The sequence below is a fragment of the Opisthocomus hoazin genome, chromosome 3 (assembly GCF_030867145.1).
Source record: "Opisthocomus hoazin isolate bOpiHoa1 chromosome 3, bOpiHoa1.hap1, whole genome shotgun sequence".
Classification (NCBI taxonomy): Eukaryota; Metazoa; Chordata; class Aves; order Opisthocomiformes; family Opisthocomidae; genus Opisthocomus; species Opisthocomus hoazin.
Window position 1 is genome coordinate 41,522,810 of NC_134416.1, and position 16,705 is coordinate 41,539,514.

The window sequence follows — 16,705 nt, forward strand, 5'->3', positions numbered from 1 at the left end:
CATTCCATTGTGCATGGCCCATTTTTATGCCTGTGTTTCCAAGGAAACAGTTGTAAAATGGAATTTGATATGATGTGTTATCAGGTTCCTTGTCAGCAAGTTTCAAGTGATAGTTATGAACTTGACAAATTAAGTTAAAAAAAAAATTATGATACGAGTATTAAGACAGAAGCACATGTATAATGTTTGTTGTCATGTGAATTATGTTCTAAGGCTTTAATTTGTTTGGGGACAGAGAAATAGTTCTGATTGCTGCAAGGAGGTCATAGTATTGGTAGCATGTTTACCATATGCAATGTGTGCAATGCTGAAATCAATGTTTGAGTGTGCTGCTGTTTTGATCCTGGTAATAAAATCTCATGAGAAATTGCATTGATTTAAATCAGACTGACTCCATTTAGGAAGTTTATCTTTATTGGACTGCTAACAATAAAAAGAAACTGAAATCTGATTGGGACTCATGCCTTCTGTACCAAAATCCAAGTAGGGGCTGTATATACAACAAGTCTGAGTGGACGCAGTACTTTGGATGGTATTTACAATCTGTTAATTGCTGTGCAAGCACAAACACACAAATGTTTATTCCAAAACATTTATATAAGTGTATGTGTTTTAGAGGGCAACAAACAAACTGATGTCTTACTCTTCAGTTTCTTTATTATTGTTACAATAATGAGGGTCCCTTGAATAAATACACTGGGAAAAGAAAAAGGCATTGTTAGAAAAGAAAAAAAAAGGCTTCATAAAAGAGGCTGTAAACACGAGTTTGTGTCTGTGACATTTTTTCACAGTTATTGACCTCAGGAAAAAGATGAACAGGAAACTCTAACCTCATGCTGAGGACTCAGTTTCACATGAGGACTCAGTTTCACATAATGTTGTTTTTCAATGATGCATTGCAAGGGAAAATATTTCAGGAATATTTCAGTGTTTTATTTGGAATGGCTTTTTTAAAAGTAATCTGTATGGGCCAGTTACCTTGACTGAAGCCAGAGGATCTAGGCAAAACCCCGAAAAGCCAGAAACACCTCTGCAAGTGATATGAAAACCCTGGGTCTGAGGGAAGGGAAATAGGGATTTGTCACTGGAGTGCATTCCAGCAGTGCTCCCTTTCTAAGTGGGGAAATTGTTTGGTTTAGTTTTAATTCAATCAATATTTGTGTTTCAGATATTTAGAATAATAGAATCATAGAATGCTTTGGGTTGGAAGGGACCGTTACAGGTCATCTAGCCCGACCCCCTCGCGTTGAGCAGGGACATATTTAACTAGATCAGGTTGCTCAGAGCCCTGTCCAATCTGACCTTGAATGCTTCTAGGGAGGTCTGGATGGATGGGTTTTAATAAAAGTCATGTCAGGACTTGCAGAACTCTTAATATCCTGGTTTCTTTGTCTTTTGTCTGAGCATCCCTGTCAGGTATGCCAGGACCTGAGACATCAATGTATGGACCCTGACCTCTGTTAGTTGACATGGCCTGCCCTGAGGTCATGGTCTCCCTGTTGACTAGATGTGGGACCACATCAAAGCCCACCTTTACTCTCTCTAGCATCTGCACTCACTTTTCTGTGAAACATAAGGTGTTGGAGAGAACAACTCAGACCGCCAATACGGGCATTTCTCCAGCATAAAGGTGCAGACAGGACATGCATTTGAACCCACAAGATCAGAAGCACTCCTGGTTCCCCACATTTAGAAGTCAAGTGTGAAATCTTAACAGGTTTGGGGAAGGGGGCAGGGGGCAGTATCTTAATTATAGCCTGAGGAACAGGATCATGCAGGAAACTTCAGACAAAGCAAGGAGTCAAACCTGGACTGTAGGTTATTGACTTAATGCCTGAGCTGACCTTCCTCCTCCAATTTACAGGTGACATGTAAATGAAATGAGAAAAAACCTAAATGTTGATTATTGAAATGTTTGCATCTTGACATCTTCGGAGCACAGAGAATTCTGTCTGCTATGCCTTGTTCCCAGTCTTCTATATTTAGAGGCTAAGAATCCCTAATCCTAGCTTTTTTTTACAAATGAGAAAGTTACTGCCTGCTCCTCTTTCGGTATTCTTGTCTTGAACCTTTGGTAAGTGTGACCCCAGGGAGGTGAATCTTAACACTGGAAAAGAAGAAATAATTTCCCTGCAGACTAAAGTGTTTGGGGCTGCCCAAAAAAGTGGCTTTTTAAGATTCTTGGTGAGACGGATTTCTGAGAAAAGGCAGGGGAGATGTCACAGGTGAACTAATTTCAAACATGGCCCTGCATCAAGAAATCACCGCTACTTGTATAGTTGTATGTGCACACATGCACGCACACACACACATATACACAGGCACACATATTGTGCATTTTTTGGTTTTCATGTAGTAAGCCTAAAATCATTTTATGGTTTTGCATTAGCAATTTGAAGCAAGTTAATTTAAAATCAGAGTAGCTAGACTTGGTGATACAAGGGTGAAGCGTACGCTCTTATTCGTAGAAGCAAGTCATTTCATTAAAAATGTTGTGTGATTGTAGCTATGTTTGTCATAGCCTTCTCCCTTTAGTAACAGTTTAAAAGCAGGAAAAGGAAAACAATTTGTCTTGAAGACAATCGAACCTGACACAAAAGACTGTAAAAGCTTGAAAGATGGTCTAATGTGGAAATACATATTTCAACAATTTGTGAATTGTACATTATATACTCAATGAAGAATTGTGGTCTGTTTACCTAATATGAATGCAAACAATTGTTAATGTACTATCATGTCAGTCAGAGACATTATATTGTTGATAAAAAAATGCACATTGAAGAAAGAGTACCAAAGAAATAAATACTGCCACTGTTCAAGCATTAATAAAAGAACTGTTTTAATGTTGTTAGAGGTTTGAAGAAGTCTCATTTTGAAGCAACTGAAACTTTTCAGACTCTGCTCCCTGAATGTATATTATAAGAGTGCAAAATGCATCCACATATGATGTGTTGTTATCTTGTCTGTCTCTTTTTCTAATTCTGTCTTTTGATGTCATTTAAAAATGGCTAGGGGAGTGTTTTGCAGGCTTGTAAAAAAAAAAATAAAAAACAACTGCTCTCATTTCCAAGACAAGTCTTGCTATGAAGTCTCAGGAATCAGTTCGGGTGAGTTATTGAAAATCCTTTAAGAAAACGGGAATATACAGGATATAACAGCTCTATTTAAAATAGACAATCTACTTCTTGTGTGTGTGTGTGTGTGCAGGCAAACATGGCATTCAGGAGAGTGAAATGAAATGAGCCAGAAACTTCTCACATTTTCCTGGCATCTGTGGCGTGTCGCCATATGAGAACCATATGACTGCTGGCAGATTGGCATGTCAGCTCAAGCATGTACAACTTGACCTCACTGAGCTCTGTGTTTATCAGTTTATAACAGGAATATTGATACAATTTTAGCTGCAGTCTTTCTGTGCAAGGACACTTCATCCTTTCACAGTCCTAATTCTCCTTTGCTAAAATGACAGCACCTTGTTTTTGAAGTTGCTTTTCCACTTGGGGGAAAAAAAAGCAAAGGCGGCAGAAGACAGCAGAAAGCTGTGTGCCAGAATGATGTTTCATTCATTGTTTTGCTAACTGTGAAGTCCTTAGTGAAGTTTTTCACGGGATTGCCTGGCTGACTTGTGCTGTCTTCTGGTTGAAAACCACAGCGGTATTAAAGACAGACACGGAGAAAAAAATCTGGATTCTTGTTAAAGCTGAAAGTCAATGCTGAATTATATCTACACAGAGCAGACTATTGTCCCAGCATTTATTCACTCAGAAAAAGGATAAAAGGATAATACATAAAAATGTGGATCGGATGGTTTTTAAATTATTTCCAAATGAGTGGAATTTATGTAAGCATATACGTAGTTGCCACAACTCATATATATGTAGTTAAATATCAGAATGGTGGACATGATACAATATCTGAGACAAACAGCTCTCCATCAAGAATAAGAAACTGCGTACAAGTATAATCATTAATCTGAGTTTGCTACAAAAACTCAGATATCATAGAAACTCATCTGTCTGTTTATAGCTAGGTGAGAGTGGATAATAGTGAAATGATGTAGTTACGGCCCATCTGTGATCTGGATTGCGGACAGAAATAAAAAGCACTGAGAGTACTTCTGACCATACAGTTTCATATAAACTACTCTAATCACTATCATTTCCTTCAAGAATAAGAGTATGTCTCTAATCCTCAATCACTTAAACATAAACTTACACTATGACTTGTTCCACTTAACAGTGTGGAAAGACGTAATGAACATGCATCGCTTCACGTTAGCGTCTGCAACTGCACTCACACTGCCTTTCAAAAATAATATTACTCATATCTGCTCAAGCTTCCTTGAAGGTTAAGCTTTAAACTGCTGTGATTTTCTAATTTTCTGTATACTGGCAGCTTAATTAGAAAGCTATCAGGGCAGGTTCTAGGACTGATGTTAAAACTTTCTCAGCCACTTTCTTGACCAGAAACATTATAGAGATGGTACTATAATGACTAGGTCCTATGTAAGAACTGTCATGAAGGGTACACGGAAAAGCAGTGAAGACCACCAGCAGGAAATTAATTAGATAACGTCCTGAAGACAAAAAAGAAAATGAGTGCAGTTTTGCTTGTTTGTTTTTTTATAAAAACTAGGAACTGAAAGAAAGTGAGATCTAAAAATGCAGTAGTCTCAGAGACAGACTATGGGAGACTATGGGATACATCTTGCCACATGCAACTATACAAATCTGTGTAACTCAGGCAATCTGTAGTGATCAAAAATTGCCATTTACAATACCCTTGATGGAATTTTTCAGAAAGTCTAAAATATTTGGGTGAATTTTCTAGAATATCATTCAACAGTCTTTTCACACTAATGGATTAGAAGAAAGAGAAAAATAGAAATGAAAAAGGGAGGGAAAATGGCTCTGTTCTGCTGAAAATGGGGACCGATTTATTTCTAGTTTGTTTTGGCAGGTGACATTTGACCAGCAGCTCTAATATTGTGCTAAGGCCAAATATTTCTGAGTTTACTCACCTGTAACCTCCACACAAGGTATGGAATTTTAAAAATTCAAAGTTTCAGAATCTTTCATGTGTAATGAACTTGGATTTAGCTTTCATTATCATCTGTAGACTGAAACTCTGCTGATAGCTTGAGAAAACTTGCCATATCAAATTACTGCAAAAAGATGTCCAGTCTCTGGAAATGCACAATGAGCAACATCTATTTGACAATTGTCTTTTCTGTTGGCCGAGACATAGTCTATCGAAAGCACCAGTATGGATCGATGCTGACATCTAAAGGGGTAAAGTGCATACTCAGAAAGATCATTGAAAATCAAGTGTGTGTCAGTTCATGAATTTACACACACATTTGCACTGTTGCACACTCATATTCAGACTTGAGAACCCACTGACATTTATGGGTGGGCTAGACTCTCTCCAGCATGTATATATGGGTCTGTGATCCTTTTTCTTTATTAGGAAAAAAAAAAAATATTTGCAGCTACAGTCAGACTTTCTCATCATGTTTATTATAGATATACTGTATTATTTTGAATGGTAACAAAAATACTTTAAGAAGTAGTAAGAACTGAAAGCACACCTGTGGTTCATGATGGTGATATGACTCTTTAAGGAAAGGTAAAACCAATTCTGAGCAATGAGTTGGTGTTAAACAATGGGTGCCATATAATCAGAATGTAGTCATCTGGAGAGAATGACATAACTCTGCATAAAACAATATAATAGATATTACAGTGGTTATAGTATAAACTTGACGAAGTGGTGGATTTATACATGGATGAGCAAAGCCCCTCATCCTTAAATAGTACTTAGCGTGAATAGCCAAGTCAAGCTGTTTGTGCCTTTTTGATTCTTTTCATAGAAGTGTAGCGGGGGGTACTTAAGCGTATGATTCAGAAGGGAAGGAAAATCATTTACTGCAGCATGTGGACAGGTTTGAGTGAGAGCAGATTTCTACACAGGAATGAAATACGAGCCACGGAAAACACCCCTTTTTGAACACACTCACAAGGCCTGATTACATGGCCCACAGATGGAGTTAATCCAGATTCCTGCTTAATTAAATAGTAACAGTCATTCTGCTACATTACATCAAAATGCACAAAGGTGACATGGAGGTGAAAGACAAAATGTGATACCCACCTCTCTTCACCACTACTGAGAAAAGAGAAGATTTATTCTAAATCTTTTAATGAAAAGCTATTAATTGTGCAGGATAAATTCTGACTGCATAGAGGAATGTATGTGATAGAGTGATGGCCTTACTAACATACCAAATTTTGTTACTGAATAAACTCTGTATCAGATAGAAGATCGATTTAGATTAGCTATAAGAAAGAAACTCTTTACTATGAGGGTAGTGAGGCCCTGGAACAGGTTTCCCGGAGAAGTTGTAGCTGCCCCCTCCCTGGCAGCGTTCAAGCCCAGGTTGGATGGGGCTTTGAGCAACCTGGTCTAGCTGAAGGTGTCCCTGCCCATGCCAGGGGAGTTCGAACTAGATGATCTTTAAGGTCCTTTCCAACCCAAACCATTCTATGACTCTATGAAATAGCTTGCTGTGACAATTTCCACCCTACCCTGGGGCCATATTTTCAACCTGTTGCTGAAAAAGAATAATTCAAAGGGTTTTTTCCTTCATCACAATAAGAAGAAAAATGTCAGCTGAAGCATCTGTGTATAAAACAACGAAGATACACTGTTCCATTTTAAAGCTGGCCACTTAGTTACCCCATGTGCAGGACCTATCCTTCAGCATCTATCTGTCTGTCTGTCTGTCCGTCTGTCTATCTACCTATCTATCTTCAGTTCTTTCACAGGTGAGAGTCAGAAATATTCCCGAGTCTTTGGGGACTAGCAACTCATCTATAACGCAAGTTGAGTGAGATCTGAAATGCATCATCCAAGGTTGAAGGATATGATAGAGGTAACCAGGGGAGAACTTCCTCACAAACTTAAAATGAATATATCTGTTCTACTTATCCCTAGAAGGAAGATGTTTTTTATTTATCTGTTCGTCTGTGGCACAGGTATCCCGATTTCATTGTGTGCCAGAGGCTGACCAATTTAGAAGACACAGTTACTTGTGGAAACACAGACCATAGATATGTTCTTCCATTGAAAAACCTGTTTTTTCCAGCGTATCTTCTCGTGTAGGGAAATAGTAGGGATAGACATTATGAGATTATGGATTTTTATCGCATTGTGTGTTAAACATGGCTAGCCTCCTTGAAGAAAAAACAACCACCACCATCACCTTGGTTTCCTCCTGTCATGAAATATAAGGGTTGAGGTCGCTTTGCATCTGACTGAAGTCAACAGCAAAGAAAACGGTTGGCTACAGACAGCAAAGCTCCTGGATCCTTGAAGAGAAAGACAACTATCTGGCTGGTAGCAAAAATTGGAGGTTAGAAGAGAAATATCTTTCCCACAAAAAATTCTTGGTCCACTTTTTTTAAAAAAAAGCTTATTTCTATGCTTCTCCTTAAAAGCGTAAAAAGAGAACAATAAATGAACCTAAATTCCAGGCGGTTTAACACTGATCAAAGTTAAATCTTGTCTTTATGTAACTCATTACTAAGTGGTGTAACTCCTTTCACAGATATTACTGAGTCAAAAATCAGCACGAAATCAGCAAATGTATAAAAACTTTCTATGGATATTGAGAGCATTAAGTCACATTAAATTAGAATAAATTATTTCCTAACAGTATGACTACTCTTGTCTTAAAGAATGAAATGCCCTGACTGCCTGCTCATCCTGGCTAGGACATTATTTCCAGTGCAGGCAGATGACTTAATATGTATTTGTAAACCTTGCTGTGACACATCAGAGGCCAATTAGATGGACTACTGGTCTGACTTGGTGTGGTTGCTCTTCTATCTCTTGTGATGCTTATCTTTGTGTCTATTTTAGCATCATCCTTCTCATCATTTAGGCACCCCTTTGAGCATGTAAAAATATGTTATTTACTTCACATATCTCGTCTGTCCCTATCCTGTTGCCCCATCCCTGGAAACATTCAAGGCCAGGTTGGACAGGACTCTGAGCAACCTGGTCTAGTTGAAGATGTCTCTGCTCACTGCAGGGGGGGTTGGGCTATATGACCTCTAAAGGTCCCTTCCAACCCAAAGCATTCTGTGATTCCACAAACCGTAAAAGACTCTCTTGAAGACTAAAGTAGCAATTTATTTCCATCGTTCTCCACTCCTTCCTTCCACAGGCTTGCTGGTGTAGCAGGTTTGGCAGGGATGGAAGGGATGGCAATAAACACATTCAGGGTTTCCTGACATCTAGAAAACAGAGCAGCATTTCAGAGGAAGAAGAGGGCTGCTCTAAATTCTGCTTAACTTATCTGTAAAATCTGGTTTTCAAATCCAGCCTCTATTTGCCCCTTTTTCTTCTCTTGTTTTGAGACCACCCTCTGCACACACCTGGAAGAGGGTCCTCAGAAGTGATGCTTTGCTGCAGGTCTCCTCTCCCAGGCAGCCCTTGGGGCCAGCGTGCAGCTGGCCTCAGCTTGAACTACCCTGACGGTCCTGGCTCCCATTTCGACCTCCCTTGTGTTCCTGGCGATGGAGACACGTTGGAGGAACACTTCTGGGCACCGTGCTCTGGGAAGCTCCTGCCAGGATACAAACCACAGGTAAATCATGTGCTCTATAAAATGAAGCATTTTGATCCAAGCGGAGAGGGAAGTCATCTTCATTTTTTTGCCAGCCGCATCGCAGCCCATGCAATACATTCACCTTATGACATCTAAAAAGGGCAAGGGTTTGCCATCACAGCTGCTTCATCTATACGCATTTTATGTGTGCTCCATGCATACATAGTGTGTCTTTGGCCGGTCTGGGACTCCCAAGAAGTCTTACAGGGCTCCGATGCTGGCAGCATCTCCCATGAGAGACAGCAGGCTTTCCCAGTGCAGGGGATGCAGGTCATATCCCTACTGCAGGAAGGCAGGAGCAGACAGGGATGCCCCAGACTGCCAAGGCTGTTGTCCAGCAGCTCAGTCCTGTCTCCTGATGTTGCTGGGGGAAGCCTGCACCCTGTCTATTCATGTTTTCTCATTGCATTGTCATTGTTTTGGTATTTTTTCTCTCTCTCTCTGCTTGTTTCTGCTTCTTCAGACTATATTTGACCATCTTTATCTCTTTCTCTGTGTGTTAGTCCTCTTTCCTTTTCCTGAAATGGCCTTTTTTTTCCAGCTGTTTCTTTCTTTCTGCACTTTTACATCTCCTTTTCTGCCCAGGTCAGAGGACTTTTAATTTCTTAAGGGAAACAAGCTCTAGTTTGAAACCTTGGCTTTTGCTTTGGCAGACTGGAGTTTCCTCTCCTCACAGCATTTTCCCTCCTTCCCGCAAATCCAGTTTTAAAAACCAGTGGAAATATAAGCCAGACAGGACTAAAAAGAGACACATTTTAATAAAATGTCATTCAGGTTTTGAATGAAAGAGTGAGGCTGTGCATTTGATATACTATAAAAAGCCTTAAAGATCAGTATATCATGTGAAAAAGTAACTGCTATTCTTTGTGAAGGTGCCATTTATCAGCATCTGAGGAGGTTATTCAAGTGAATAGATTAGCAAACATGAACTAAAGTGTAATGTTTATCAGCTGCCCTGTTTAACTCTAAATAACATAGTGGAAGATGGATCTTAAAAATGAAATGGCCATCAATCAATACACGCAGCCATTTTACACGAGAGGCTATATATAGCCCTATAGAAACAATGCATGTGAGGTGTGCTGCCGGGGGTCACTCCACCAGGCAGAGAGGCTGAATCATACACCTTGGGCAGGCACAGACAAGCACTCTGTCATTTTAATAATGCTCTCATTGCAGAAAGTTTCACCAGTTATGGCCATGATGCTTAATTGCTCTCATTTATCTCCCTAATAAATGATGTCATTGACTTCGAGCTGTTGTACAAACACAACTGGCAAGTCAGTAAGTAAATCTGCTATCCACACCTACTGATGAGAGTGGGAGAATAAATGGGAGCAAGAAAAGCAGCAAAGACCTTAACAATATGGATAAATGAAATTTAGGGCAGCAAACTAGATATTTTATTGCCTTCTTTCTCTATTTGTCTGAGACCGTCTAGATTTATTGAGCAGTGATGTATTTCCAGATGTACATGCAACAACTTCCACACTGGTTTAGGCAAATTAAGACAAAAGAAATAGTAGCTTTCAGTTGAAGTGCTGTTACACCCTTTTCAAAAGACAATCTTTCCTTTAAACTTGCTTTCTGTGGCCCTTTCAAAGAAGGCATGATCCCCTTGGCTGGGCTAAAATTGGAAATAAAGCCAAACAGTAGCTCTACAGAGAGACTTTTCTCTTAGGTATCAACAAATTTTCAAACCTCATATTTGGCTAAGAGCACCATTTATTTGCTTGCAGTATCTTAATCCATTTGCCCCTGAACTATATTCACTGTAATTCTACTAGTACAGTTAAACTGGTACACTAGACTTTCATCATTTCCCCTAGAATGTGCTACCTAAGAATAATATAACTTTTTCCCATTCCTGTACAACTTTATAGAACTGCCAGCATAGCCACACAGGGATGTCATTATTCTCATTACTTCTGGTTTTAAATATAATTATTCTTTTCTAGAACCTAGATCAGTTCAACTAGGAAAAGCCTTATTTTGATCTAAATATATTTCCATTTCTCCACTACACTGAGGAAACCAACTCCTAGCTAAAAATAGCATGTATGTATAACAGGGTACCTTTTCTGTGAACACATGCTGCTTTGTAGGAGCACTTCTCTGCTTTTGGCATTCCACAGACCTTGTAACCTGCGGCTTACAGCTTTTGGAAGTCACAGGTAAGAGGAATATAAGAAGAACTTAGAGCCTTGGTTATTCCAGCAATGGCGCAATCAGAGTTGTGGGGTCAGTACTGAGGTCCATAATTGTTCCTTCAGTGAAATGGAGCTTTGTCTGAGCAAGGGCTCCACAGAAACTCTGGGGATGGCATATGTTTTTAGTAAAGGTTTATTAATTCTGACGTTAAATAATGTTGTAGAAATGTTGCCCATCCTTTCAAGAATGATTTGTTTTTTCTTGATATTAAGAGCTTTAAATGAGCAATGAATGTATGGGAAAGACAGATTAAATAATTGAGGGTGAGTTTGGGAACTGGGGATTTAAACCAAGGTGAAAAACACTGGTACAAGGGGACGATGCCATTAGGCTGTAGATGCGTGTTCTAAGAAATAGGAACCGATCCTCAAAACTGGTGTTCTTTTTTATGTAAAAAAGAGGGTTGGACTATATGACCCACAGAGGTGCCTTCCAACCCCTACCATTCTGTGATTCTGTGTGATTCTGTGATAAACTAAAAATACATACAAAGAAACCCCAAATGGTCTGAATGCAGAAGTAAGCCTATTTTGTAATGCTGACCTGAGAGTTTGAGGAGTGACTGCTGTCCTTTGGTCCTGCTGCATCATCACAGAGGTGAAGATAGCTGCAAGGCTGTGCAGTGGATCCCTCACTCTGTGCATAGAAAAAAAAGGATTTCAGGAGCTTATTTTCCTTTGTAGTGAGGTTTTGTTCTTGTGTGAGGTAGAAGAATGAAAGAAATAAAGTGAAAAAAGCAAACAAATCGAAGCAAAAAAAAAAAGCCCCTCAATGGCTTTACTCAAGCTGAATGAACAAATAGAAAAAAAACCAAACAAACACATTCTTAGCAGTGACTCTGCTTTATCTCCATAGGGTACAAATCACTGCTATTTCCAAGTCTTTATCTCCCTTGCAGAGGTTACCACCCGCTGCATTTCCAGCAGGTCTGGATGGTGTTGGTGTGGCCTGGCCAGGGGCTGTCAGAACTGCTGTGCCCAAGCAGGATGATCTGTGAGCGTGCAGGAGATGTGTCCAAGGTGGCTGGGTTTTTGTTTGCTTACTCGTTTGTTCTCCTGTATTTCCAGGGGAGGAAACTGTCTCTAAAAGGAAAATGTTCTGACAGAGAACCAGACTGTTTTGGAACCAGACTGGACTTCTCATTTCAGCTCTGCCCCTTAATGGGGGAAAATGTGAGAGGGCTGTTAGTGTCCTTCTTCCAAAGCTCAGGGCTTAAATGACTTGAGTTTGACAATTAAGAAAAGTCGTCTAATCTCCGTTAACCTTTGTGCCTACAAGGGCAGAAAGCAGCAGGACTTCACGAGTCTGAGTGCGCTAAAAGTGGTCATGCAAGATGATGGGAGTCTTGGGGCATCCTGTGCTGCTTCATGCAGAAAATTAGGTGATTATTGGAAATAAACTTCCTGGGAATTGCTAGGTTCCTCAACACAGGATAAAAGAGATGAAAGCTCCTTTAAGGAAAGTATAAAAGGAGTGAGGCAGCCAGAGTGTGAGCAGGGAAAAGCTAAGGGGCTTCTGCAGGGCCAGAAGGAGGTTATTGTCTATGTGAGCAGATGAAAGGTAGAGCAGGGGAGGATCGATGACCCTGCAACAACACCAGGCTCCTCAGGCTGCTCCTTTCTCAGAACAGTTTGTTTCTCGTTCTATTATTCCATTGCTTTCCAAGCTAGGGAAAACAATTTTTCAAAATGCTCCCTGTTTACGGCATGGCTTTAGATTTATTTTTTTTTTAAGGTCTTGCACCTTTATGTGGAGCGCTCAAACTGCCGGTGGGCAGATAGCTTGCCACCGCAGCACCGAGAGACTTCCTCAGCAGAGTTCACAACTGCGCCTAACAGTTTGGGTAGTTCTACTAAAAATACATTACACCTGGAGATACTTGATGACTCTTTTCCCAGAGCTGATGAAAATTACTGTTACTTTTTTTGAAGGGAATTTTCAGGAAGTGTTAAAAATATCTATAATAAGAGGAACTGGCTTTAAATGTAATATTCACCACAGCTTTGAATGGCTGGTAAATCCAGTTTGCTTCCTACAATATCCCCACATTTCTTTATGGAAATAACTTCACACAGTTGGAATCTGTGAGAAAGAAGGTGATACAGGTCACAAAATAATACCAGAATTTAATTTCTACTGTATAAAATTCATGGCATGCAGGATCTCAAACAGCAGCTAACAAGTTAGATTGTATTCTTAATATAGACTCTCAAACCCTTTTATGATTAGACTCTGACTTTTCCTACACGAAAGCACAAAAAGTTGATGCTGTGTGGGAAGTTCAAGGCACCCAGATTACAGGGTGTGAAAATAAGAAGAAAAAGGATTTTTTTTTTCAATTTTAGAGTCTTTTTAAAATGTTGGGAAAATGTTTCAGGCCGTTTCAAAACCTGTGGTTTTGAAATGTTGGTATCATGGTAAACTATTAAAAAATTTATGGAATGAAACATTTGTTTTTAAAATGACTCTCTCATCAGTGTTAAAGCAAATTGTAAACCAAGAGGAACTAATTATTACAAACCCACAAATTCAGACTTGTGTTTAAAAATGCTGAGGAAAAGTTTGTTCCACAGTATCTTGAAAACCTTTTAATTTTCCTAAGAGAATAAAATGGTAAAAATGATGCAACTTCACAAAATCCTTCAGTTTTGCTGACAAAAATTTGTAAATATTTCACACTCAGGTGTCTCTGGTGCGGAAAAGTACTTGGTCTGTGAAGGGCGAGGGATTTACTAGGATTGCAGTAAAAGCATGGTGTAGAGACAGGAAAGTCAGGAAACTAATGTGCAAGTCAGAGAGTAGAGGAAAATGGAGACACCAAGAAGAAAGTAAATAACATGACAGGAGACACAATAACTCAGGTGAAGGAGCTATTGAGAATATAAACTGTAGATGGAAAGCCAATGAATTGCATTGGCATGGTGAGAGAAGCTTTAAAAGGCTTTAGGAGAAAGACATTAAGAAGGAAAAGTGGCAGAAGAAAAGACCATGGTGAGGTACTGGTGATAGGAGCACAGAAAGCAGACCTGCAAGACAGCGAGGCTGTGAAAGAAGAGCAATGCAATATAGATGTAGTGGAGAGGGCATGGAATGACAGCTGGAAATGTCTGCGCAAGCCAACTGCCCATACATGTTCCACAATGACACATATTCATTTATTCACTCTGGGTGAAATCCTGGCTCATCACAGATCATGGGAGTTTTGCCATCGACTTCACTAGGGCCAGGATTCGCTGGTTTTGGTTTAGTTCCACAAACAGTGTCTGTCTCATTTTAAGTGCAGAAAGATGTTTAAAAATTAACAAGAAAATGAAGTTTGCAAATCAACAATGCCATTACTTGAAAGATTGCGTCAGGGACATAGAACCCTCTTGCTCAGCAGTCAGTTGGGTGGGCAACTTCTGCAGTAAAGAATTCTCATGCCCGTGCATAGACATGGTGATAAACGCATCAGCTACCGGCCAGTTTTGCTGTGCTTATGTATGGCTGTGTAATAGACATAAGGTGGATTCTTCCCCTCTTCTATTTTTGTGTTCTGCAAGAAAATTTCAACAAATGTGAAATTTCAATAAAAGTTGCAAGGAAATATTTTGGGGCTTTTTCTACTGAATATGTAGATGATATATAGTTACAAAGGAGAGAATTTTTAGTAACCTGTGAACTAAGTATAGTTTTACGACAAATGGAACATCAAAGTATATTTTAAACAAAAAGAGCCAAAACCTGATCTTTTGGAAAGCAATAAGATTTCTTTACTGGGTTTCAGTGAAATTGTTCTTGATGCCTAAATACATATCACATGGGAATACTAGCATAACGAAGGAGGACATTATTTGTTTCAAAATATAGATACATTATACACCAAATGACATCATGCAAATAGAGCTGCTTTGGGTGTTATCGGGGTAATGATGTTGTAAAACATTATTCTTGACTGGTAACCTTAAATTTCACACCCTCTGCAAGATATCTAAAATGCCATATTAAGAGAGTTTTAAAAATAAATGATTTCTTCCACTTCTTGAAGTGAAGTTCTTCTCATCGAAGCATAAATTCAGTATAAAAATAAAAAGAAACCTTTGCAATTTCTCTGCAAAATTACACAATGCTATCTGAACCACTGACAGAAATGTATTTACATATTTCAGGCTAAAGATCTTTTGTAAATGTTTAGCTACCACATTCAAACCTTTCAACACTTCTCCCAAAATCACATTATTCTTATGAAGATACAACAAGAAGTCAAAGAATAAAATGTAAAAAGCTCCACTTCAATAATCTGAAGGTTGTGAAATGAGCTGACAGCATCCAGGAAGCTCGAAGTTATGGCTGACAGTCTGTCCTTAACTCCTGCTGTGTGAAAAAAGCAAATGGCACTAACGCATGTTAGCTGAGCTCAAAATTTGAACCCCTCGGCCCATCCCTCCTTCTCAATTTGAGTCACGGGAGCTGTTGTTTTCAGGTCTGATTTTCAAACTCGGCTTGGGTGTTGCTGTTAGGAGACGTGCGTGGTACTTACACACAAAATAAATCTTTGCTGCAAAAGCTCCCTTTTGCCCAGGCACATGCCGTTGCAGCAGCCGGGATGCAGGATGTCAGTTACAAACATCGATGCCTTTCCATAGGATTTGAAGGCTTTGTCAAACATGCGACAGCTTGCTGCACACCTATTCAGAAAACGTTTGGTTCATCTGCTTTCTATCTTTTAACCCTGCTACAGTTTATTGGCCTTTTTAATGTATTTCTAACTTGCAGTACTCAATAAAGGTAACACCTAACAACATAAGCCCACCCATATATATTTATAACCTCTGGAGAACTCAGAGATGACCCACAGATGAAATCTATTCCCTTCTAGCAACTGGTTGAGGCCTGGGACAGAGAACACTTCTTAAGATGGCTCCCTTCCCAGAACCAGCTCTCGTGGCGTTTGGGGAAAAAAAATCCATTTCAACATGTTCTGTAGCCAGCTTAAAGGAAGCAGGACAGACTTCCTCTCATGCCCTGGGAATTTTAAGAGTAGAAATACTCTCCCTGAAAGCTGAGTAAAGCAGCTTTTACGAGTCCACAGCCTAAGAAATCTCTCTTGCACTTGCTGGTATACCACAAAGAATACCGTTTCAGCTAAAAAGAAACACTTTCTCAAACTGTTTGAATTCTGCTATGCCTTTTAAAAATAGAATTTAGACTGGGCAAGGTGGACAAAAGTCTATGTCTATCTTTAGAATTTGTCTTTTCCAAACTAGTGATAAAATTTTCAACACCTGTGATCAAAATCTGAAGGATTCCCTGTATTTCAGTAGAAGTAATGTGTCTGCAGGATTTTGATGATTACGTTGTTTGAACGCTCCTTTTCCTTAGCATTGCTTCCCAAGTTACTGTGTACTTGTATTGCAGGTCAACCCGAGCAGTTTCCGCAAGAGTGAGCCTTGACAATGTTCACCAGTTCTTGTGGGGTAACGCTTTTGTGACCCCTATTTGTGAAACCTTCCTGCCTGTTCCTGACAACGTCGCCTTAATAAACCTGACCTCAAACAACTAGTGGAAGGTGCTGGTAACAGAATAAGAATAATATTTTGTAAAAAAACCCCAACCAACCAACCAATCCCCACACTAGAGGAGGTATTTAAAAAAATTAGAACATCTGAGATAAAAAGGTGTAGAGAACATGACAGTCTGTCAGTAGAAGTCTGAGATGATAAAGCCAGCAGTTTGTTGAAATATAGCGGCCTTCTACTAAAATGCTAGGAGAGTAACTAGGCACCCATGAAAGAAAGAAAAAAAAGAGGCCGAATGAACATTTTAATTAACTCAAGTGCA